The sequence below is a fragment of the Wasmannia auropunctata genome, unplaced genomic scaffold (genome assembly GCF_000956235.1).
Source record: "Wasmannia auropunctata unplaced genomic scaffold, wasmannia.A_1.0 LD335400.1, whole genome shotgun sequence".
NCBI classification, from domain to species: Eukaryota; Metazoa; Arthropoda; class Insecta; order Hymenoptera; family Formicidae; genus Wasmannia; species Wasmannia auropunctata.
This window is the reverse complement of record NW_012027490.1, coordinates 404937-432274: the sequence shown is the minus strand read 5'-3', so window position 1 is coordinate 432274 and position 27338 is coordinate 404937. Positions and strand designations below refer to the sequence as shown.

At 39.4% G+C, this 27338-nt stretch overlaps 1 long non-coding RNA gene across 1 annotated transcript in view; it reads right to left on the bottom strand.

Moving 5' to 3' along the window:
- LOC105457057 overlaps positions 1 to 26776 on the bottom strand; it is a 58891-nt gene extending 32115 nt beyond the window's left edge. The window contains exons 1-2 of the long non-coding RNA XR_975328.1: positions 26016 to 26776; positions 4341 to 4453 (exon numbers count right to left, since the gene is read on the bottom strand). This is a non-coding gene — a long non-coding RNA (uncharacterized LOC105457057). The remainder of the gene's footprint in view (positions 1 to 4340; positions 4454 to 26015) is intronic.
- Positions 26777 to 27338: the final 562 nt, after the last annotated feature.

Here is a 27338-nt window from a genome sequence, read left to right as displayed (position 1 = left end):
ACTTTTTTATGCAATTGAAGAATGGCAAGTATATAGCATGAAAATAAATTATTTTCCTTACTAAAATATAGTAAGATATATTTAAATATATACCTATAAATAACACGTCTTAACAAAAGAGCAGTTACAAAGTGAATGAAGTAAGTTAATGCATGTAGACACATAACAGTTTTGCAAATGAATGATTTAAATCATAATTCATCACAATATATTTCGTAATTTGTTATTGCATCGAAGACGTCACGCATAATTGAATTGATTTATTATGCATACTTTTCACTTGACGATTATCGACTAATTTGACCTACCACAACTTAAAGCTGTTTTATACTCTTGATCAAGACTACATCTCTCTAAGCACATTCTTCTCACGGATTTTTTTGAGTAGCGAGAAGATAGGCGTTTAGTTTCATCCGAGGAATGTCTTATTAGCACATTCGAGTACAGGTAGCAATCACGCTAACGTGAGAAACGCTTAAAATACCTGCCGCACAGAGAAGCTGGTCACTTTACGAGGAAATTTTCGAGGAATATGCACCTTATTATCTCCCAACAGGATAGAAGGCTTCCAGTCATTAATTTTCTTTCGCTCTAGATGAACGGAGCTAGGAAGACGGAAGTCTTCATCTCTTCGACCTAAGCTTCGATTCCTTCGGTGCCTTATAAATTAAATTAAGAAGTTTGATTCATTAACATCTTAATTTTTATCTTGTTCTATACTGATTTATATTTCTTATACTGACTCTTATATTTTTAATTAATGTATTAATCGGAACGACGTAATATGCAAAATTCCATAATCACTTTAGCTTTATTAAGGATCCTGTAATTCGATCAGAAATACGGATCAGCTTCAATTTGCGATAGAGAGATTAATCGATGATCATCGAAATTGAAAGGAGGCTCGTCGTGCCGGAACTGTTCCGCAAAATGAAACCTTCGACACGCGTGAACAATGAGAGTCGACATAAAACAAAGAGCCGCGCCTGCACGACACACGACGCGTGTAAAAGGCGCATGCCATCCTCTGTATGACGTTCCTTTCTTGCTGGCATACATATATGTATGCATGTAGAGCTCTTTAAGGATCCGCCTTATCACGGGGCACGCGCTCGCACCTGCCCTTTCCTTGCTCTGGCTTCCCTCATTTATTACCTTCATTACCTACCGCTGCATCCACCACGTCGCTGTCTCGCTCCGATTCTTCCGCCACATTAATCTCGCATCGTTATAATAATGAACAAAATAAAATCAACCGTGACGACGTACTCGAAGGAATCCTCTTTGGAGTACCGTTATTATAGATTTCCTCTTCTACTTGCTTCCTATCGAAATTTATATTCGCATGAACATTTGCAATATTTCGATCTACTGTTTCTTTATCGTTATTTATTTATTTTTATTTGTGTGCAATATAGGTACTATAGATGTATCATTAATATTATCATTACCATTAATTACGATGCAAGTGAAAGTGTAATACAGATTGAGAAGTGTCCTAATTCTATAATTTATTCGAACAATTTCTCCGTAATTATTGTCGGAGTAAATGTTGTGTTTGTTCGCGAGGAAGCATGTGCTTATTCAATATTTCATATTTGCGTTTTTTTTTCTTTAAATAATAATTCGCAATTTTATGACTTTCGTTGCAGTATGTATGATAAATGAACACGATTTCTCAGAATATAGGTTCACGATATAGGCTCGACTAAAATTTATAGCGATACTGTGCTGTTATCATTGCAAGAATATTACGAATATATAGCGAGGCAGGCTTATTAAAATCTTTATCGGTGCAGCTTGATGACGTTGCTTTAACATTCGAAATCACATGTACCGTTATATCGATACACTGCAACATTATTTCATCGCAAATAAATAAGAGATTTAATTTCTCTACAAAGTTTAGCTGTTAATAGTGAATAACATTTTCTGCATTACTTGTCCAATATATGTAATTATCCAGTGTCATTAAAATCTGATAAATCAAATTTTTATCGTATCTGAAAATTATGACGTATAAATGTAATTATAGTATGTACATTTTACGTACATTTTCTTATTATTAATGATAATAAATATAATAAATGTTAAAGTATACAAAAAGTGAAAATCGTAAGGCGTCAAATTCAATGAGTATAGAAAGTATGCGGAATGAATTCGAATTTCACCTTTACAAGAGCGATTTTCACTTCTTCTGAATTTAAAGAGAGGGATCTTAAGGGCATTCATTTTACCACGGATGGTAAAGTGAGGTTGTGGATCAAGGAAAAACCGCCGCGGAATTCTTTATTGACGGGATGAAAAAACTGGTTCACCGTTGGGAGAAATGTATATAGTTATAAATGGTGACTACGTTGAAAAGTAAATGTAGCTCTTGTAGCTAATATAATGTACTTTCATACCTTTTTTCATTCAAGTATCTCTTTTCGTTTGCAAGTTACGTACGACTGTATTACTTTTCAGTCGGCCCTCGTATATTTGCAATTTTTTTCTTCGAATTAATCGAAGGTCTCTTTGCCGCAGTCGCGGCAACTCTCTTCCGCGGTGGAACCAGTTTCATCGCGGGCTATCTTTCGCGAGTGTAATTTCGGTTGCGTGATTTTCGATAACGGTCCACGCCGTTGGTGACCTGTTACGCGAATCTGGTGGAACGCGAGCGCAAGGAAATATTTCAGATACTGCAAAAAGGAGAAAGAAACGACGGCAGTTTACAAGCTGATTCGATGCCACGCGCTGCGCCGGAGATGACATCTCTCTGCTTTATTTCTTCCTGTTTTTCCACTTTTTTTATTATGCACCCTACCGCCGTAATGAAGTGGCAAAAAGCCAAATTCATCGACACGAGTAAAATTTTATGTACATATATCCCGGCTTTCTCTAAAATTCATTTTTACAGCGAGAAATAAACGACTTTCCTTTGTGTTTATCTCAAATAATTTTTATGCTGTCGTTGTCTTACGCCTTATACGGTTTCCGAACGTGCTTTTTATTTCCGATATGAGCAAAGTTATCTTGTTTTTCCGGTTATGATACTTCTATTTTAAATGACAAACGTGATGCTAGGTCATAAAATTGAATTGATTCCAAATCCAAAAGATATACGAGTGAAATTAATAATCAATTAATGATCCTCTTTTATTCGCTTCGTGATGACTATAAAAATTCAAAGTATAATTGTATTACTTTTTAGTTATATAATAGGTCTGTTCTTTGTAGTGTACACTCGTACTTAAAATGAGATAGACATAAATTTAAAGTTTGGTTAAAGTGAGAAAGAAAATTTCCAGTGCAACAATAAAGAACAGGCCTAATATTACACGTGTAACTGTCTCTTTTTTATATATTATAAGAATATATTTTTCCTATGCATAATTTCATTCTACATCTTTTTTTTTAAAGCAAAGTTAAAGTTAATTAATATTTATAACACGACGTCGGGAGCAAAGGGAAAGGTGCGTGTTATCCTCTTTTAATTAAAAGATAGGAGGTCCAATCAAGTTGTGCTATGTCAATTTAGCGATAAGGAAGGACACCGTCGTCATCAGCTTTTGAATATTTATCCGAAAACAGTGGCGTGTTACAATGCCGAGCGTTATACGAGCCGTTCACTTCGGAAGGGTTAATTGCACCTTTAAGAACGAAGGGATAACATGCCGTGGCACGCGCCTGCGGCCGGGGCAATAGTAATTACAATTTATTTCGGGTGTTCTCCGACCCTCGTTACCGGACACACACGCCGACACACGCGCGCAGTACATCAGCGGCGCGGAAATTATTTCGCGCGAGCGTAACTTAGCCATAATGCGCGTACGCCGTAACTGGATTGCGCGTATCGCGGTTTAATTAAAATCAATTAACCAATTCGGTGACAACTGAATTGAGTCTACAACGCTCGCTGATAGAACACACACAGTTGCGATACATTTTTCACACCTCTTCTCTTCCCGCGATAAATTTTCTGCGCAACGTTGTAATTGTATTTCGCGTCCGAGAAATATTTCTTCTTCTGTTCTTACACACTTTACGCTCACCTTTCAGCTTTCCCTTAAAAACGATCCTTGTTTCTTTTTGTTGAAACAGCTTAAGAGATACGCAGTCTTATAAATGAAGGTTTAAGTTGGTAGCCGCGAGAATATCGCGTGCGCGTTTCACTGTTGGAAACGAGCAATTTCATAATCAATACACGTTCGATATCGGATTGTATACGCTTCATCTTTCTTTTTCCCCTATCTCTCACTTTCTCGATCGCGTATAACACATTGATTGATAAACGATCAAAAATTATTGGTAATAAATGTACCATTCTCATGCGTATAAAGTGTGTTTTATTGACTTACGAAATGGCAGGGCTCACGGCAGCAGTTGAAGCAATTAAAGAAGCAGATCGACTTACAGGTGTGCGAAAATTGCCGGCAATCGGAAGAATCCATAGACGATCCCATCGAATGCGCTGAAATAACCAATATGTATCAATTAAAAACAATATTTTTGCTGTATTAAGCGTATATGTGCTATGTGTAAAATCGTACTAAATTGTATAAAAGAGCATTATATATATATTTAAGTCATTGTGTATCAAATAATTAAATTTTAAATTTGGTTTTAAATTAATTGACACATTGACACTGTGATATGTATTGTTAATTTATATCAACAAGCGAAATCATCTTAGATCATGCTTAAATAAAAACTTTGATATTATATACATTTGCGATATAATATACATTATTAAGTGAATTCACAGAAAAAAAAAATTATACGATAAATTCGTTTAGCGATTTATGGTTTTTATTTACACTTGATCGCCTATTCAGTCTCGGGTCTCAGCGTGTCGTCGCTCTTAGATTTATACCCAGGAGTGAATCCGATAATCTTAAGGTCGTAAGGAGGGTCAAGTGTACTCTCGAACAAGATAAATTTTTTTTCTTTCATAGAAGAAATCTCAAAGGTAAAATCTGAAAAAAATCGCGGTCAACAGCCAGCAGGGAACGACGTGCCTCTCGCCTATCATGTTTAACGCAACATTGGACGTTTATTGCTACTAAACCATCGCCTATTCAGATCCACCTGCCCTTCACCCGTATAACACCCAAGCTGTTGTCGCCGCAGCCTCCGTTCATGGTTACATGAATTGCAACGATAAAGCGTAGCCTTTCAACGCAAACAAACTCGGAGCTAACCACGTCAAAATAAATCGCAGTTATATACACATGCAGATGTTTATAAGAATGAAGAGTGATAAAAGAATAAAAAAATTACGAAAAATTTTAGAAAATTTGTTAGACTTAAATAAATAATTTCATGCTAATGCACTTTTATTAAGTAACGGTTTATTACTCCGAATAAAATTATTCTAGAATTTGTAATATTCGTCAGTCATTATGTAAATGGCTGATCACAGAGTCAAACTAAAAAATCGTTCACAGAGTCATACTAAAATTCCATCAAATCCCAAGCGACGAATTATCCCACGATATCTATCAAAAGTTTACGTGAATGCATCATAATTCCGAGTATTTTTTAACCAAGAGTTTCTCCTCCCCCGAATGTTCCCCATGACGAAAACCTATAGCGTGTTTACCCGCGCTTTAATCCAACCCCTGTCATATACTGCGACATCCCTTGTCTCCCCCGTAAAATCGAGAGAACCTGTTCGAGAGAAAGGTTGAATTCAAGGATCCCGAGGATCCCGAGGATGCTCACCGACAAGGCGCGAAATACTGTATAATTCCTCGTCCTAATTTTCACTCGGTCGAACTCGCTTTCACCCCACGAGATGAACGAAAGCAATGTCACGTGTGATTTACACCCGCGACAAGTTTCGGTAGGCGGACGGGTCGGAGAGGGGAACGAGAGGGAGAAGGCGAACGCATTCAACGATTTTTCCGTGGATTTTTTGGTGGTTAGCCAGCCTCCCTCCCTCCCACCCTCCGTGATGGGTTCACCCCATTTAAAAGGGCATAAATTACAGGCGACGTGTGGCGACACAAAAGGCAACCCCCGCAGGCCCCGGTGTTCATTCGTACGTAAAATATTGTGACAGGCGTGAACAGTGACTTTTAAAGCGGCTGCTGGCCCGATCCTTAAGGGTCTTGTTTGCATTAAATTATGCGTCGTCCTGGGGCGAACGACGAATTATAATACTTGATTGGACATCACCGCCGGTGCAAATGCGTATTGTCCGTCGACTGGAGAGAAATTCTTGCGTCGCGTCGCGATGCTGTGAGTAGAAACTGCGGGCGGTTAAGCAACGTAAATGTGCGTTTGAAATTATCTTATTACAGTTGAAAATACCGAAGAGAATCGTCGCGCGAGATAGAAACAAACATTACCCGAATTTGTTCGTACGATCTCTTTTTGCCATGAAAATGAAACGTGTTATAAGAAAAAAAAGAGATCAACCAATTTACCTGACATGATCCTTTCTTACATGAACATCCTTAATATATTATAAACATGTGGTTTCAATCAAAGAGACTCATGTGACGAAATAACTCTAAATATTTTAATCAACGTTTAATTATATCAGAGATATTATATGCAACAAATGTACTAAGAGACGTATTAACTTTGTTAATAATTCTCGGCTCATTATCGTAGCGATAGAGATGATTTCAACTGCAACACGCAACTCGAGCGCGTATTTCGCTTTCTTTTTATTAATCACGAAGAGTATCGTTACCCTCGATAAATGTACTGCAGATAGTTCTCGGCGATAAACGCGCAAAAGATTTCGGCGCGCTATTCCGTAAGGTAAATAAGTACAGTAACCGGCGCCGTTATTTCGCCAGATAAGTTAGCAACTATATCGGGAGGGGGGGGGCTATCCAATGGCAACAACCGGGGCACCGTTTAATGGACTCGCGTTTATTTCCGGATCATCGGAGCCCGCCTGCATTCGGCCTTATCGATTGACGCTTTATCTCCGCCTCTTTTTTTTAATCGCGCTTGGCTTAATCGGCCCGATTAATCTCTCTCGCGGCTTTCGAATCGCGCTTTCGATCGTCTATGGGCGGAATAAAATCGCAATTGCGATTGCTCACGTACAATCGCTCGATTACTGATTTAATGCGTTTTTTTTTTATATACGTATAACGGTCATCCCGTAATTTATCGGTGCAGCCGTGTGAATATCACGTGAGTATAAATTGCAAACTATTAATTATACGATTAATGCGAGATTTGTCCTTTTCTTACGATTTTCGAGAGCGAAACTTGTTCGAACTTGCAGCTTGGCATGATGAAGACATCGTTTGTCAAGCAATACATCATACCTAAATCACTTTATACCTCTGCTGCTGAGGTCAGCCGCTGCCTCGCGAGCATCGAGATTATTGTAATTGTGTTTATTACCGCCATTACCACCGTTTAATAATCCCCTCAGCGTCTTTCGAGCCTTCAATCCTCCCTGTTCTCATAACTGTGTGTAACAGCGGTGCTCAAAGTGTATCTTTTTATAGAAATATCATTCTTGAATAGAAAAGATTATATTATTTTTGTAAAAAATTTATCAAATTTTTTAAATAATGTTGTTTTAAAAACATCAAATTTGTGTATTTAGAATGTATTTATTATTATTAGTATCAGAATTATTATATTTTCTTCAAAAAGTATTGCAACAGAAAGTATTTCTATTTGAATTCATAAGACATTTGAATGTTTCTTACTAATAATTTTAAAGTCATTCTTAATATAAACAGAATTAAAATTATGTTTCACTAATATGTTCGCATCTATAATATTTGATTAAAATTTTCACTAAATTTTGCCACTTTATTATATTTTATTTCAACATGTAAAGTTATCAAGATATAATAATTTTTACATTATATTTAACTTAAATATGCATGAGTTAAGATATTTAGACTTTTAATATATAAATATTTTTTAGATTAAATATCAACTATATTGAAATTAAAAATGTTCGATAAATTGATTAAAATTTTCATTTTTATATTTCTACGTCAGATATGTTATTTGACACGCTTCATAAGCGGTTGCTAATTACTGTTAAACAAATCTTGGTCATCGAGCCATCGCCGTGCACCTTGTGTGTTTTTTGAAGCGAATATAACCTGCTGCTCTCCCCCTCCTCCTTGCTCCTGGCTGGATAGGCGAATTAATCTAACGTGTCGATCTACCGGATCAATTTTGCGCATCACTGACCCAATGTCGAATTTTAAGGGCAGCGCACAGCGTGCTAGCAGGGCGGCCCGTCCCCTTTTTGCACGTGCCAATTATTACGGGGCCCATACGGCCTCCGTGGAGAAGAGCCTCTAATATCTCGAACAAAAAAAGAAGAAGAAGGCGAGTCGGCGGGACGGGGGAAGGAGGGAAGAAGGAGAGAAGATACGGACGGCGGGGGCGTACGATATCGGTTACACACACACGCTCGCATACACGTATACCCCGTCTGGGGTATTAATTACCCCGTGAGGCCCATAAGGCCCGGCGCGTGGCTCCCGCCGAGTCGTCCGCGCTATCGAAAGTGCAGCCTCGCAGCCAAGTGCAGCAGTTGGTCCGCGTGCCCCTCGACGTCGGGCACCCTGACATAAGGCGCGGTGCACACGGGGGGGGAGGAAGGATGCGTAAGATATTGATCCTAGGCATGTGTTAATAATCGACGGGATTACCGCGACGATCCGCGATGGATATCGAGTAAGTATAATTATACAGTCCGCCGCCCGGGACGTCGTGTGTGCTTTCTCTGAACGCGTTTCATCGTATCTTTCTCTTTTCTCCTTTCATTATAATTTTTCTCCTTTTATCTATATAACGGATATACATTGCCTTTCATACATTATTCGGCGAATGCGAAACAAGATAAAGTTCTCGCCCGCGATTTTGCCGATAGTTCATAATTTATTAGCGAGATAAATATTTTGTTCTCTTTTCTTTCTATAATTGTAGAATTACGCATGTCGACAGAAATTGGATAAAATAAAGAAAAATAAACGTTCTGTTTCGTAAATTTGGTATCATTTCTGCCCGCCGTATACATTTTTCGCGGATAGTACAAGAAGAAAACGAAATGAGAAACCCTCCTCTCCGCGTGGCTCGCGCAAACGTATACGGCACACTCTCCTACGTGTTCACAATGAGTAGCTACACCCGTTCGTCTTCTATTCATACGTTTGCATGCTGGCAAACCACCTGCACCTGAAAAACCTGCCGAGGTTTGGGTTACTCGGGTCCTGGCCGGGACCCCGCGGCCCGCACCCGCGCACGTCCATACGTGGAGAGTACGTCGTCTAATCCTTACCCTCGATCCTACCTAATCCGAGGCCAATCGGTGAATCCACGAACGTGGCTGCTTTTTGCAAAAATGTCACGTTTAGCACTAAGAAATTTTCGTTACAATGAGGGAATAAACATCAAACAATATAAATACAAATAATAAAAATATCCTCAAGATTCCAAGTATTCAAAATAAATATTCCCACGAGTTCTTCACTATATTAAATGTGCATTCTCTTATTCCTTGCACCTTGAACAGAATCGCAACTGGCATTTAGACGAATTGAAGAAAAAAAAGTCAAACGTTTTTATTTCGTATTAAAAGCTGGAATCATTTCGAATGTAAAGGGAAAGTTTCGTCTTGAATACCGTCTCTTTTCGAAGATAATCGGACTTATTTGCAAAGAACGGATGGTATCCAAGATGAAACTTTCCCGTTTATATTCAAAATGTGTTACTCTGAATAGTTCGGTATATAAATTTCATGTTTCATTTGCTTGCGTGTTGTTCGTATAAATCCACGGCCGTGAGAAACATATCGCTATGAATTGTGTAATAAAAACTACAAGACTCTTTATTTCCTCGTTAATTTTTTTTTTACGATTAATCAAAATTTCGTGAGACACCCGAAATCTATTTATTCTCTTGCGCAAGCAGAAATATCTGGGATTTTTGAACATGCAATTTTACATTACACATACTAGTTATAATTCAACCGCAGTAGATATAAAATTCAGGCTGATAATATCAATTATGTTAAAGTTATAAATAATTCTTTAATTATAAATTATTAAAGCTTGACGGCTTATTCTCTCAAAAATGCAAATATGAGATATTCTTTTTTCACGACAAAGAAAATTGTCAATCCGCTTAAGAAGCAAAGATCAAAGGTTACATCAATAATACACGTGTAACCGTTCGACAAAAAAAAAGGGAGAGAAACGGGTCTTGTTACGAAAGGTAAAAAAAAAGGAAGCGGAGAGGTAGAGGCAGACGACTCGCACTAGATATGGAAATTATTTAACAGGGTTTAATGAAGTGGGTCATCGCTGATTAGTCGAGAGGAAGAGTAACTCGCGTCGCTCGCTAATGATAATGATCACCAGGCATGCCATAAGGCTAAAGCGATCGTACGTGCGATCGTACATACAATACAAAGCTGTAAAGATAAGTAGCGCTTTTCGCGCGTGGGCACGACCGCGTAACACGACACCCAGTGCAAATAAAAACGCCGGTCGTATCGCTGATACGATACAATACGAAGACACTGGGAATTGTGTAAAAGCCGCGATGAGACAACCCCCGCAAACGAGGGGGTGAGGCCGGTGATGTTCTCTCTCTCTCTCTCTCTCTCTCTCTCTCTCTCTCTCGCGTGCAGGAAAATTCTTGGAATAATTCATTCGAGCCGAGCTACCACGTCGGGAAGTTGTGTCGATCGTTACGAAAAGCGCAGATATTATGCGCTTCAGTTTCACGTGGATATCGACGTATAAGTGGCTCCTTGACAAAGATACGATTTTATCAAGAGCGTTATTGGTAGATTCAAAATTTATGCCGATTTTTTTTAGAGATTTATCAGTGTATCATAAATTTTTGTAGAAACCAATGATTTCCCAGATTGGGAGAGTACACCTTTGATTTCGTTTCTTTTTTATTAAAAAAAAATTAATTTTATTACATTAATATCACAGATATACGTATAAAGGTAAAGAGAAAAAGAAAGGAAGAGAAAGAGAATGGGAGCGCGCAAGAGAAGAGCCAAGAATAAACCTCGCGAGTGAATTGACTCGTAAGGGCACGTGCCCCATTGAGGTTCGCCCTTCTGCGGTTTTTGCGGGGCCCTACGGGTCGCATCGCGCGCCGGGCGTTGCATTACGTTGCCGTTGCCGTTGCCGTTGCTGTGGGCATGCTAAGAGCGCGGGGCGGCAAGTGTCATCGCACCCGAAAACAGCTGCTCCGGCCGGCCGGGGCCCTCGGGGCCCTTTGGCAGCCGGATGCCCTCCACTTAAGACTCACTCCCCTTCTGCCTCCACCCTCCTCGCTCGGGTATCTGACAAATCCGATCTTCCGCAAAGCACAGCATGGCACGAAGTAGGGTGAGAGAGAAAGTCGGGGAAGAAGGAAAGAAGGATAGAAAGAGAGAGAGAGAGAGAGAGAGAGAGAGAATGCGTGAGTGACGCGGAGAGGGGGAGAAAAAGAGGCCCGACTCGCCGCCGCGCCGGTCGGCGAACTCTGGGCCGCAACGGGTTGAAAGGGACGTCCGTAGGACGACTAATTGCGCTGATTTTTACGAGACTCGCAAATGGCAAGGAACGTAGTATTCGTTCGACTTAATGATTCTCGCACGTCTTATATATCGAAATTTATTATAAACAGTTGACTCTCTATTAACTTATGTATACATCCGTACAGTTTCTTTTTTATACAGGATATCACAACTATATGCACTCCTACACGCTCCTTCTCAGCATTAGATTGCTGCTTATCCTCAATGAAAATCGCGGATAGTTTTTGAGCGATTAAAAGTTCATAAATCTTCAGCTTTTCAAAAATAGAGAGATCTTTTTTTAATTTAATTTAAAATATTTCAGAATAAAGTATCAGAATAAATATCAATAAAGTGATGACGATAATTGAACAAAAATGGTTAAATCAGAATTTTCGAAATATTTTTTGTCCTTTTTGCCAAGCATCCAACGAAGCATCCACGTTTTAAAGAGCAAAACTTCAGATAATCGAAAAGAGGCGAAAATACCGGTCGGTGAACTCCCCGTTGAGACACGCGTCGTTCGCATTCGCGCTAATTACGATATGCCTTAATAAGCAATTAGTAAATCAAGATCACGGCAATCGATAGTATCGTTAAATACCCTGTAAGAGCGGAGTTAACGAATGCGTCTGTCGGCCAGTCGGCGTCACAGCTGACAACTTCGACTATCAGCGCGGCCGTGCAAAAGAACAAAAAAACCCGTTACAATCGGCGCCGAAATAATCGCTGCCAAGATACATAACACGCAAAAATGCGCTACGTTCGATGCACTCGGGGTTAAAGACACACGCGCCCCGATATCCCGCTTCCTTCTAACTTCGAACCCTGGTCCCTTTTTGTTTCTTCCTTTGCGCGTTCCACGCGTTCCCTCCTGCGCCCGCCATATTTTTAGCCACGGCGATACAGATCTCTCACGAGCTTCCTACCGCGGTCAAGGAACCCTTCGCTAAAGGCCCTTAGGGCCCACATTTCATGCGGGCATGACACCGATGCGTTCTTAGCAGTGATTTTCTCAACCCAAATTGTCCCGTCATTTGGTCCGCTCTTTCCGTGCAATTTTGCGTTACATGTTCCGTGGTTTCTTTTGTCTCGCCAAGTATTTGCACGAACAGGCAACAGAAGGACACATTGTAAATAAGCACCTGTGCAATTTTTTTCAATCTGTATAGCACAGTACTGAGAACATTTTCATGATTAGCTAAGTTTTTGAATTTTGAATTTTATTAATTTTTGTTTGAAACATTAATATATATTTGGAAATTACTCTTTCATATATATTAGTTATCTTTTCATAAATTTCATATGCAATTTATTTCTGATTACAAAAAAATGCACAGAGTTGATTCGCGCGTAAAAAGCCGTACAAAAATGTACAATCAAAATTATCGTCATTATCATTTCGCAAATCCTTCCACTTTGTTGATTCCACCTAGCGTGTGTCATGCACACTCATTCGAGTGATTTAATGCGGAGATGACTTTGCAGTTCGCAGAGAAGAATTCTGCCGCCGGTATGCTAATTGCAGCATGGGTGCCTCGATTAACTGAAGACTAAATCAATGATCCATCGACAGCTTAATTACACCCTCAGACGTACGTACCACCGTCGCGAATACGATGAGTACGCCGCGTCGACTGCAGCAGCGAGCATGCACTTACACGTATCGTGAGATTGCATCGCTCATCGTCTCATAAGCCATTTCGAAAATACTCAATCATTCATACCGTTCGGTTCGTGTGGTCCGTTCGCACGTATCGTGGCAAACTTGTTCGTGATTTTGCAATCAAAACTTTGAATTTCGCGCGCTCCTCGCGATTTGGTGTTACAATAATTAATTCCGAAAATCTTCTTTGATACGAAATATTGTAATTACTACAACTTTCGCTTGATCGGTTCTACGTAAGATTTCCCCGATTTCGCGATGCCGAATTTGTTGAGGGATAAGAGGTCGCTCAACGCTTAATCCGCGAATATAAATCAAGAGCTCGAAAGTAAACGACTGCATTGCGGCCGCTCGAATACGCGCCTTGAGACGGAAGCGATTTATACCACACATTAAGACACATTGCGCGAGAGGAGATAGGCTCCTTAACGTCGGATATATAATTGTGGTTCTGAGACCGTACTTGCTGGATACGTTCCGTAATGACTTAATATCGTTTAATGACGAGTCACTTTCTTCCTCGTAAGCGAAAAAAATGGGCCTGAGGGGAAGCGACGATTTCGGCGAGTGGAAAAAAAAGCGGACCGTTACGACGACGACGACGACGACGACGACGACGACGACGACGACGACGACGACGACGACGACGACGACGACGACGATGAGGACACACGTGAAATGTTACGGTGCCCTTTTATTAATCCCTTTAACAAAGTCGTGTGCCCGCGATTAAAGTAATTTCACTCTCCCCAACTGACGCAACTCTCACAGCTTTATTAACGTCATTCTCTCGTTGGCGCCCAATCCCGCCCATCGGATTTAATCTGCTTCTTACTTCCGCGATAATAATAAAAAAAAAAAAGAAATGCAGATTCGTGAGATAATGACAATAATAATAAGTGGATAAATAGGCGACGAATGGAAATGTCGGCGGGGCGGGAATTTTCGCAAGATTGCGAGTGCTCGGGGTTAGTCGGTCGTAATGGCTATGCGAAAGGAACAATTTACGAGATTGCATAATGACGGGCTTGTACAAGCAATTAGCCGCGCTTCTCGTTATAGATGTTTAGAACAGTTCGACGTATCTCTCTCTTTTCCTCATGTAATCTCTTAAGACACTTACTTAGCAACTTGATATACGATGTGATCTCCTCCCATTAAGACAGATTTTTCTGTGACATTTATCCGCAATCTATTACTCTCATACAAACAATAGTACAAGAAATAAGATGGAATAAATTTATCAAGCACAGACGAGGCCTGAAGTCGAATAGAGCGTAACTCGTAACTCTAGAGCAAATTCAATTCGAATCATTGTCGCGAACGAGAAACACTGGATAATAATCCTCGTGGAAAAAAGTACGGGATCTCTTTCTGTGCAGCGAATCACGCGTGCCCCTCGCCACGTCACAACGTAAATTCCGTTATCCCGTCCTCTGTCGTGCGTCGCGTATATCAGGATTACCATCCAAGGAAATAGCTGATCCGTAAATCATATCGGTGCGCGCGCGGAGCAGCAGATGGACATAAAAGTCATCCGCCGGACGCAAAGAAAAAGAAGAAAGAACGAGGGAATACCCTCGATTTGTTACGCCGAGCCACGATTCGCGTGCTACAGATCGACGTTAAACCCCCGCCGCATCACGCTCCGCTGCACCTGCTGATGCAACCAATAGAGCCGACACCGCGCCGCGCCGCGACGATGCACGCGTGCAATGCGTTCGCGCGAACAACCACGCCGGCTAGCAACCACATAGTGTTGGACGAAGTTCGCGTGCTGGCCGTTTCGGACGCGGTAGATTGCGTAATCCCTGCATCCGCGAATGGAAATACGAGGAAGTTGCAATACCGCAATTCGGATATTCGGAACACCGCGTCGTTTATTGTTTCATAAAAATTAACGACTCGGCGTCCGAAAAACTGACTACCCTACATGAAAGATTACTCACAAAAGTCCGAGCTATAGTTATATAAATTAATCTAACAAATTGTTTCAGCTTGTGTTGATATCTCATTATCGCGATATAAATATGTGAATTGATATAGTACAGCAAAACATTCAATAAAGAGAAAATACCCTTTGTGGTCACGACATCCTGTTATTTCGAAGCTTTTATTTAGAACGTTCCGTTGATTGAGGCAATTAATGCAAATGCAAAGATTTTTCTAATAATTCACTGTCCGAAACTTTCATAATTTATAACTGTCCGTCAGTCTAACAGCCAACGGAATATTACGTGTATCAGCAAGCAAACACCTGTTACACAGTCTTGCGCTCATGATTTCATCGTTCAAAATCAGCTGGCATGTCTGACCTCGTAAATTTTTACTTTTGAATTTTTCCTGACTGAAACAAAGTCTACGCATCTCCGAATTATTTTAACAGCCATTGATGTATCTGTGTACGTGACAGATAAATTTGTTCACTACCGGCCATGGAGCAGCATTGATTACAATATTTTTCTTGTAAAAAAAAAAGAAATTATAGACATATATATGTTTGATATATTTTTTCTTTATACTTTTGGAGAGAAATATTTTTTTTATTTTAACAATATATTTTCAGAAGCAGCATAAATCATTCCTTTATTTCATTTCTTTGGAACAAATAATTTCTTTCTCTGTTCGTTTTCATCAAACAGCGTTAGAGCGTTCGGCGCACTCATCCTCCCGCGAGGCGCACCTGTTACCCTAGCTTTCACCGCGCGCGAGCCCTTTCGATCTTTCGTAGCCACCCAGCGTCGCCGAAGGGCTTTCTCGCGTAAGATCCGCTCGTATCGATCGCGCTCTTGTCCACGCTTCTTTATCTACCACTTTATTTTCATTATCCCGCCGCCGCGCTGCCACAGGAGCGTGATCGCGCCTGGAACGAAGAGGAAGGCTACAACCCGTTGCTGGCGGCGAGCCTCGATACCGATCGCAAGCACACATCACCGCCAACGGCGACGTGTATCCCGCATAATGTGCGCGCACGACTGTATGACATGGCAAATAATCGTTCGTGGTGCTAGGCAGATATAATACAACCATACACTATACCGCCGCCGCGCGGTTAGACACACGCGAAAGTGCCGACATGCCGTAGAGTAAACAGAGCGGCCGCTGCTCTTCGTGGTTCGATTAGGAATCAGGAGATACAACTCAGCGGGGCACAACCAAATAGCGATGCCGCTGTTTATATACCGTGACATACGGCCAAGTGAGGAAGTCAAGCGGTATCGCTAATATTTTAGATGAGATTTCAATAGAAAACTTCGGCAAGTTTTTGCGTTAGATTTATGAGTGAGCTTCAACGAGATAGCACTCAATTCATTTATCTTTTCTTATATCTTCAAAAAAAAAACTTGTATAAAAATACAAAACTTCTATTGTGATATATGAAACATTTTAATTTGCAATTTAATTTTCTAAAGGATCTTGACTTTTAAACTCAATTTCGGACCGTTCAACAACAAACTTTCGCGAAAGATCACTTTTCAAAGAGATTATTCGTCATGAAACCTGCCATCGGAAAATCATGCGCCGCATACTAGATAACAGTCTAGGCCCTGTTATACCACTACCGTTAAATAAGCACTCGTTACTGCTTTACTCTCCCGCGCTTTATAATTTTTTTTTGTAATATATCACGCGAGCCGCGTGTAAAGCTGAGCAAACAGCGGTGCGACGATTCTTCGCCGCACGGATGCATTTGATTAGGAATCAAGAGCATCGCGAGTGTGGTTTGCGATATTTGCACACGAAACGATTGCGGACGAAAAGCACAATGCGCAACTGCGATTACAGTCGTGAATGGTATCGCTTCATGTTGCATTCAGCGTTTGCGTGCCGATCTGTCGTCTGTTATTAATTTTTACAGCTTGGGTGATATCGACACAATACAATAAAATCTTAAAAAAAATTAAAATCTTTCACATTATCATGCTGCAATATCTAATATAGCTGCACAATGGAATTATTGTATTTTTCGCGTATGAATCTAGAATCACAAATAAGTATCGTATTGCATCGTAGATGAATTCCATGAAGATAGAGAGATGTATAATATTAATATCAATTCCATATATATATAATTCTTTTCGTATTTTGCCGTATTTGCTTTTATTAGAAATTTATTAGAATGTACCCAAACAAATCTAAAAATATATATATTAGAATTTATTATACCTCTTATCTGATTGGAACGTTGTCAATAACGATCGTATTACCCATTGAAAGAAATAGAAATAGATATTCTTGTCTGTAAATTATCGGCATATATGATTGTTAACAATCTATAATTGCGGATTTCAAAATTTTAATACATACAAGAGTGAAAAAGAATGCAATTATTTATCTTTTGCACGGAGAGAATTTTTTGTGTGTTGCATTTAAAGATCCGTCTCTCGGCGATTCAATAACGTCATTTTTTATTTGTAGCAATAATGATAAAACAACGTTTATTTTGTTTTACGCACAATACTATTTAATCTCTAAATATTTTATTAAGTTAATTTTTATATAAAATTCTTTTGTATAACAGAAAATATTATAAAATAGACATTATAAAATTATTATTTCATTTCAATTATAATGGCATTTGAAATATCTTCTTAAATAGAGAAATTACGACAAAATATAGATCTGATCATTGTTGGATAATTGTTTACGTAGAAAACGACCCTCAACCTTTCATGCTATCCATCCCAGTAGAGAAGCTCCAATCGACGATCGCGCCACATTTGCCACCCACATCACCCTCGACTCTCGATTTCTTTGTGACAAGGTGACGTACTGTTTCCACAGTGCGCTGTGTACACATCAATTATTTGACTTGTTACAAAGAGACTCGTGGGACTGAGACGCGATATCCTGACACAACGTGTGCCGGCCCCTTTTATTAAAATTGAACCTCGATCCAACGTATAGTCGTCGATATAATTTTCCCCAATTGTTCCTATCGTAAAATACACGCTACAAAATAGGCAAAAGAAAATAAATTTATTTAAGCTTGCATTGAATATTTAATAGCAGTCATAGTAAAACGATAAAAATAATTCTCAAGATATCGAATAATTGACAGAAAGAGCAGAAAAAATGCAAGATATATACATGTATAAACTTTCGATAATTTAAACGATAATTTAATTATGAATAGATAAATATGAAATTCTTAATTTTATATTCATTAATAATTTAATGTAAAAGAATATGCGAGCGCGATAGATAATTAGTACACACGATGATGTGCTGCATGGTTAGATCAGCTAACAATCATGCCGATAATTACAGACAAGAGTATGTATTTCTTTCAATGGGTAATACGATCGTTATTATAACACGGAACCAGTTACTGTTTTTTTATGCTCGTTACAATTGGAAATTCCTGCCGGTTACCGTGGATCACAATACGATATTGAAACTGCTGTCAGTCGTAAGAGTACACGTATACAAAAATGCTCTTACGTAACACATTAAAAAAAATTATGTGACAGTTTGCTAAAGTGGGACGTATTTTAACAGCGCGGTGGATCTTTACTAAATTTGTATTGCATAATTAATTATTAGGTAACACTATAATTTTGCTTATATCCTGTTGCATGACAGTATACGTAGTCGCTCGTACTCTAAGCGTTCTTCGCGATTGGATCGTATCTAAACGCAAATTACTTGTAGGAATAGATGAAAAATTGAGAGAAAATAATATAATATACATAAAAAGAAGTAGCTGATACGTTACATTATTCATAAATTCGTAAATAACGGAACAACGCACCGTTATTATTCGGAGTTAGTTACGTATCTTATAGGAATCGTTTCTGCACCTGTACCGCACGATCACATTCGCCTTATATCACGCGAATGATCGAAGATAAAAATAAAGTATGTCTTTTCCTCTCTCTTTCTTTTTCCCCTTCTCCTGTTATAATAAAAGCATTAATTGTTCGAGACATGCAAATGTAAAGTCCGCAAGTCTTATCGTAAAGACATTCGAAAGCGATCGCATTTATCTCGCAGAATATGTTATTTTATCTTAATACCATGTTCGTTTGTGGCTTTTTCAAGAGAGAGATCTCTCAGGTTCTACTCGCTCGAGTTGCAGCCCGGATGTATGTACCTAGACAAAACACGCCACAATTCCGGCTCGCGATTGACTCGATATCCGCGACGCTACACAACGATCGACCGGCGGCATTATGCCGCTTTATTCCCGCGACGTACAATCCGTCACACGTAGTAGGCCCCATCAAGGAAATTAATAAAGCCCGATAAGTGATCGTTCTCGTGTCTATACTCCGCGCTCGATGCCGAGCTCTCGCCCCTCGGCGCGCGTCCCCTCGCCGTCCCGGCGTCCGCCAACCCGGGCCCCCTCGTCGACGATAATCTGCTTCTTTTAATCATATTGCGCAAGCACACGTCGCTCCCAGAATGAGAAACTGACGGACTGGCGTTTGTAATCTCCATTATCGTTATGCGCGACGCGACGTGCGGCAGGCTTTGCCGGGTTCCTGTTACCCCCTTCCTTTTTTTCCCTCTTCTTTCTCTCTTCTCTCACAATCAGCCCTCTTTCAGCGATTTCCAAGGAAAATTTCAATCGAGGTCGGTCGCTGCGATCGCTTTCGCACTGATGAGCCGCGTGCGATGTACAGGTGCACGCCTCATAATAAAGTTGTATCGCGTGAAATTAATACGTGCATACGAATACTACGAACGTACGACGCGATTATCATGTGCGTAATGCACGTGAATTCCGTATTACATATTACCTTCGTGTAACTAGCGAAAATAAGACGCATGCGCAGAAATATCCCTTATCAAGCTTACGCCCGAAGATAGAATTGAATTGATCGTTTTAGCAGCTATATCCGTGACAACGCGCTTATTGTACGCTAATATGGAGTTAATAGAGCTCGTTGGAATACGTGGTTTCGCATAACTTTCTCGGATCGTTTGATCAACCGCGGTGCAAGCTTTTTAATGAAAAGTCGATTGATCGATCATTTTAAAGCTTATTAAATTTAATTGATAAAATATTATTGGTTTGACGTGTCAATAAGTATCATTTTTATAAAACTTATAACATGATAAGTACCATTTTTATAAAACTGATAAATATATTATTCAAAAAATTCGTCTTTATTCGCCGCACTTATCGAACAGCTGCACGATGCTGCGACGTAAACGACGAGAAGCATATTCCATTTGGGCGCACTGGACGAAAGTCTCGCGTTAATTGCAACATTCCATTAATTATCCAATCGGAGTGTGTTTTTTTTCGGGAGACCATAAATTTATTCACTCAGTCGTCTCAGTCGGCGGAGCTCTTAGCGTTCAGATAAGCCTGCACGATTTACCAGTGCGATCGGCGAGCTACACCGGAATTATGGACGTTCGCGCGTTGTCGGCACCTATGATCGTCGAGAGTTCAACGTCAACATTCTCGAGCTCGCATACGGCCTTTTTCCTCTTCATCGTTTTTTTTCTCTCTCGTTCTTCTTCGCGGCTTTAATCTCGGCGGCGCGGCGACTTCCGCGCGGATAATGATACTCACGAAAAATGCAAATGATGCCTGTCCTCGGACAGACTCGCCGCGGAAACCCGGTAACCGCGTTTAAGCCTCGTAAAATTACATGGTTCATCTTGGTACCTGACTGGTCTCGAGATATTGAATCAAGCGCATTCCCAGAAAGGACATTGAAAAAAAAGATTGAAGACATCTCAAGGTGAATTAACTCGTTTACCAGCCATATCTGCATTGGATTCGTGTATCGAATATTGTGTATCATCTCGGGCAGTTCTTTATTTATAATTATTTTTTTATCGTCTATAATAAAAAGAGAGCTATTTCTTTGACGTTCGTGAGACACTTGTAATTTTCATTTACGCATAGTGACAATTTTTAAGAATTAGTTATGATATAAAATTTAAGAACTTTTTCATCGAATATGCAATAGCAACACAAGTGTCTGCAGTTAAAACATCACAATTTTTTTCTGCAAATTTTCTGAAAATTGACTAATTACAATCGATTATTCTTCTTATGTGAGATGAATAATCGACTAGGATTGGTCAATTTTCTTAAATCTTTATAAGTCTCATTGTAGACGCCGCATTAAACTTTCCGTGTTCATTGCGTGTATAACCGATACCGTGACGCATGATACATATGTCTGCACACGCGTTCGCAGTTTCATAAATTCGTGCGACGATCTACACAGAGCAGCCGCGATTACGCCTCGCGATTTATATTCAGCTTTTCTGGCACATCGGTGTTGTTATTATTAAGTTCTCCCAAAGATATCGGGATTAAGAACGTGTCTCCGGCACGCGAATGTGACATATACGCCTGCACACATGTGTACGTGTCCGTGCGTCAATCGCTTTCGTTATTTTCTGCACGAGAGTACCTCACACGCATTTCTCTATATCTCTCACCTGCTGCTGCTCTTGCTTCCGTACCGTTTCACACGCATCCGCACGCGCATACACACACGAGCGTTCGTCGAGTGGACTATCGATTACGCTTTCGCGTCAATTACACGTTTACGGTGCACGCTCTCATTTCGGCCGATTTCGCGTCCCGTGCCGTTCGCACCTGATTCCCCCGTCGAAATCAAGGGAGATCTCGAAATGCATGCATCTCGTCGAGTAAATGTGAGATAAACAACCGTATATGCGAAGAAAAACATTCTAGTAAAAGTCACAGTAAAGAAGTTTTATGTACGAAAGTATTATTATAATAAAGTATTACTGTCATTCGGCGATATTTTAACGTACAGTTTAAATGAGCCAAAACTTCACTAAAATGAGCAAAAAATTGTACAACCTGCGAGCAGTTATATTTATATTAAGATGCACATTTTTACTATGCAAATTACAATAATAAACTTTTTAAACGCAACAAATAATTATTGAGTGATTTCAGAGTAAGTCTTGTTTTATATATTTATATGTATATGTATATAGTAAGTTTTTATGTCCGTAGCATATCTTAGTGATTAAAAATTGATGCGTCTGTATATTTATACGCACACGATCAGTAGAGTGATATGTTTACTTGTACAAAGATAAACGTCTGAATATTTACCGCTATTGTGCGGTGGCGAGCCGTACTGTATTATCTAGCTGTTGACAATTTCCTTGAAGTCATTCTTCATTATTTTTTCAGCGAATATTATCTAATAACGGTAGCATAAGTTGCGGCATAAAGAAGAAACGTTTTCCACGTCAGTAAAGAAAAGTCACAGCTGTGGTCTCGACTTGCTACCGCGGCGCGTTGTATAAAATATCTTCGACAATTAAAATCATATGACATTGTGTAAATATTGATACGATAGAAGATGGTAAAACTATATATAACCGTACATAATTTATCAATTATATATGTACAAAATTTCTACATTCTAAGAGTATCATCACGAGGTTGAGAAAAAAAATTTGGCGAGGTGTAGCGAGGAGCATGCGTGTAGCAGATCAAATAAAGAATCAGAACCATGTCACGCGATTGAAATTTTGAAACGTGATTTACGCAACACGCGATATTATTGAATTCGCATCCGCGAGCCCGCAACGGAAATAATGATAGACTTCGTGCACATTTAAACAGTGCCAATTTCTGCATGCCTTATAAAAATGCGTACCGACTCGCGTGCAGCCTATAATGGATAACACTTTCGCTGCAATTATCGTGAAATTTTCGTGAAACTTACATTGTGCTTCCATTTGTAATACATTTCATCTGCGCGAACTTATACTAATTATTATAAGCACATCTTTTTCGGGAAGCCAGATGAAATGCAAAGCGTTACTTGAGTTGGGGCAACATTGAGTTGAAAACGTCAATGCGCACCTGACTTCTGCGTGATGGAAATTGCTCGCGTTACTGTTAATTTCCCTACGGGAATCAATGACAACACCTGTGTGTAGCGGTTTCTGATACCTACGCGCGCCGGTGACCCTCAAATGATAGAACCTACGATGCTTAATTAATTGTTAATTGTTCAGCAAACCTACATGTTGCAACCATGCATGTACCTTCTGCACGTACTTAATTACTTAAAGTATTTACTTAAGGAAACTTTGCTGCGCTTGCGCTATATTTGTTTCTCGCGTGATTTATAATTTCTTTGAAATTCCTTTTAAATCGTATGATCCTTTAATTTTTTATTACTTCAGGACTTTAAAGAACGTAAAGCTACATGCGAAAACGGCGTTGTCCTATATGAAATATATAGGCGCTTAATAATATGAGACTTTCCCAAATGAGGACAATGATACAAATGAGTTAAGAAGAAGGTAAGAACTGGTCGATACAGCAGTTTTAATAAAAACGCTTCAATAACGCGATTACTTTGCAATGGCCGCGATCTTATCAATTTGCACCATCATTCCTGCTTATTCTGCTTAGTTTTAAATTATTCAAACGTATTTCTCGTGAATTCTCTGGAGATTGCACGTTGATGCATCGGAAATACGACAATCGGAAAATAACGAAATCAGAAGTGTGAAGGATAACGTTATAAGGATTTATTTCTTATTTAAAAAAATATATCTGAGTTGCTATAAAAACTCTCTTTATCTTTCCCTCTTTCATTAATTTATATATATATATATATATATATATATATATATATAACTTAGAGTTTTTAGCAACTCTAATATATTTTTTTAAATAAGAAATAAATCCTTATAACGTTATCCTTCACACTTACTATATGTACATATATAGTAGTTATAATTATAAAAAATATCTTGATATTCCTGTGATTAATAATCGTCGTAAGCAATATTAGTTCTAAATTTAATATTAAAAGATGTCGTTAATTTTACGTAAGCAGTGTACTGTCTGTCTAGCATCGAAATACGAAAAATGAAAAGGGAGGAAAAAAGCAAACGAGGCATTAAACGAGATATCGATGTATCTAAATTCTAGATTAATGCGGCGCAAACGAGCAGCGGTTCTGTTGAACCGCACGGTGTCGGCGCGCATTATCGCCGCGTATTCCCCGTGCGACATTAACAAAAGTGACGTCGCTGCATCGCGCAGAATTATAACGTATATTAACCGCGGTGAGAGAGAGAGAGAGAGAGAGAGAGAGAGAGAGAGAGATATGAACGAGGAGAGCCGTATTCTCCGGTGTACCGTCAATAAAGCCGTCGCGCTAATAATTATCGTGGCGGCGGCGGCGGCAGCGGCAGCGTCTCGAGGGGCGTCATTAGGCGACAATGTCGCATATTGCGGCTTTTAATGTTTCACAAACGCTTTGCAGGTAGTACGCTGTACGATGACGACGACGACGACGACGACGCTGACGCCGACAACGCCGACGTACGGCGGCGTCGTTTTATCGCTCAACTACGTACTAACAAACGGTGCTCGCGGTATGCACACGTGTCCCGAGGAGAGGACTATACGACCGAGTTATTTCGATATACAAGCAATGAAACGACGACGCGCATTGTTATGCCTCGCGTTGGAAACGCGTCCGTGATGTCTGTCATAGAGAAAATAAAAATTATCGTGCGCGACCGTCGCAGATATCGGCCATGCTCGATAATGAATGATAAGAAGTTGTACGTGATGCTATTTTTTTCTTTTTCTTTCCTTCGCGTATCTCCTTTTTTTTCAGAGTAGGAGTAGACAAACTTTTTCGATCATGCATCGTTCATTGAGAAAATTTGCGTAATAATGACTTCCTCGATTTCTTTATGAAATAAGATATAGTACACAAATAACATTTTATAAATTTATATAAAGTATTTCAAGTGTACAAAAGCATTATATTACTAAATGTACAGGACAGGGGAGATGTAATTGTGAATGTATATCCAGTTTATCATGTGTCTATGTAATTCATTCACAAATAAAATATTATATTAATATTACTATACTAATAAATTATTTGTTTCAAGAATTATCATTAAATACTTGATACACAGAAAGACAAAGAGAGAAAAATATATAGTTTTCTTATAATATTAATTTTTATATAAAAATGGAATACATGCATATATTCTTTTTCTTTTGCGATGTATAAATACAGCTGTTGTAAATTTATAAATCTAAATTATCTCGCTTTATTTATATTGATTTTTCTATGGTGTGCGCTATTTACACAATATATGATAGCTATATATAGATGGAGAAATTGTTCTCATTTAATTGCTCAAAGAGTCAAGAGCTGTATTTATACATCGCTGAAGATTTGAAAAGTTTACTTTCATCTAAGGAAGAAAAATGTTAATGAATTAAAAATCCAAGAAACCGAAAAGAAGGATATTCTAAGTTTAATGCTAATTTTGAGTTTTTAAAAGAAGAATTGAATATTTTCAGCGAAGGATTACAAAACTTTGAGAGAATTGAATAGAGATTTGTAACGACGTTTGCATTGCGATATACTCACATTAACTCCGAGAAATTAATATGAAAAGACTCTCGTCTTGTAGTTCCATTAAACACAATACAAATGTTTGTGTCAAGATTTTCAAATGCGATTTTTCGTCCTACTCTGATTTTGTTTCTAATTCCTTAGGTTAAATTCACTTCTTTCTCACTACCTTTATCGCCCTTTACCTTTGAGCCCTTTAATTTAATCCGCGACATATTTATACCCTATTATTCGATTTAAACACGAAAATCGCGACGGTGACGCGTTTAGGTTAAGTTTCATACAGCCTATGCAGACGCGGCAATCAAAGTATAGCCATGAAAAAGGTCTGTTCGGATTGCACTTTTTGTCTCTCTAACGCCCGAATATATGCTCATTTTGTTTTAAATGCGAAGATATATAATATTTTTCAGAGATTTCAAGCAACACATAAACCACATGATATAAACGTAATAATTGTTGTTCAAACACTTACGTACGGCAGTCGACAAGGGTGTATCAACAATTGATAATGTTAATATTCTTCCAGCCTCGCCATGCAATGATCACGAATGTTTATCCACCTGCAGCTGGATCGATGTGAACGCCTCGTCGGTCGTCGGTGATGTCGCGTTCTACCATAACATAACCTTTTCCGGCTCTGCCTGCTGAAGATCGATTTGAACTATCGAGACGTTCGATAGTTATCATTTCGATAGATATCGAAACTCGGAGTAATTGACACACGAGAGCACGAGCGCGAGTGTGCTTCTCGCCTGCCTCCCCTCTCTCGCCTGTGGAAGTTGGGCCGAGACGAGTTCACGAGCGGCTGGTGTACGCGACGCGCACCGTGGTGATGCATCATCACGGGAAAACGTCAAAATGAGAGCGTCCTCGTGATAGCTCCGTAGTGCAACGCGGTTGCAAGGTGCGCGGGCAGTGCTTAACCTACAACAGCCAGACGTCAACGCGGGTGCCGTTGGCGACGTCCGATGTTACGCGATAGACGCTGCTGACACACAAAAACGCTACGGCGAGTCAAGACGACCGATTCCGCGAACACAGCTCTGACAGCTTCTCTCTCTCTTTCTCCCTCTCCCTCCCCCCGTCTATCTTGATTATCGTCTGGCGATCCGAGGAAAGCGAACGAAAGTGCGTATACGTAATCCTGATTTTTTATCCGCGTCTCGCGGGGGCGAAATGCGCTCGTCCCCCCCCGGGTCGCGCAACTTGTTCCTTAATTGCATCTGCGTCCCCTACAATCCTTTTCATGACGGGATACGAGGGTGCTCTAGAAATATTGCGAGATCTATCCTCATTATGAGTCATTTGTAACCTGTGTTTCGATCGTGGTCGCAATATGTACGTAAATATCCGTCTTGGTCTTTCTCACACTCTGCATTGTCCCTTCCCAGGAATTCCCAGTGGGAAGGTGTCGCCTCCACATTCCTCGTTATGTTTATTTGGATTCTGAATGTGGAGTTAATGTATGTGTAAATTAAGGTTTTAAATTACGAAATGTAATGCTATACGCTTGCTAGAGAAGCATAAAAAGAGATAAGACACGCGTCTGCACGCGTTGCAGAAGAAGGATAGTTCTTATCACTGATTTTTAAGAACCACTGAATGACTCATACAGTTCCGAATAAAGTACCTTTGTACCTCCCTCATAGATTACAATATATTTTATAGATATATTTATATATATATATTTTTTTAACTAAACCCTTAATCTCAAACAATATAATAAATTATTTTAATTCGTACAAGCAATGAAGTAGCAATAATTAAAAAAATATTTTATCTGCTTAAAAATATG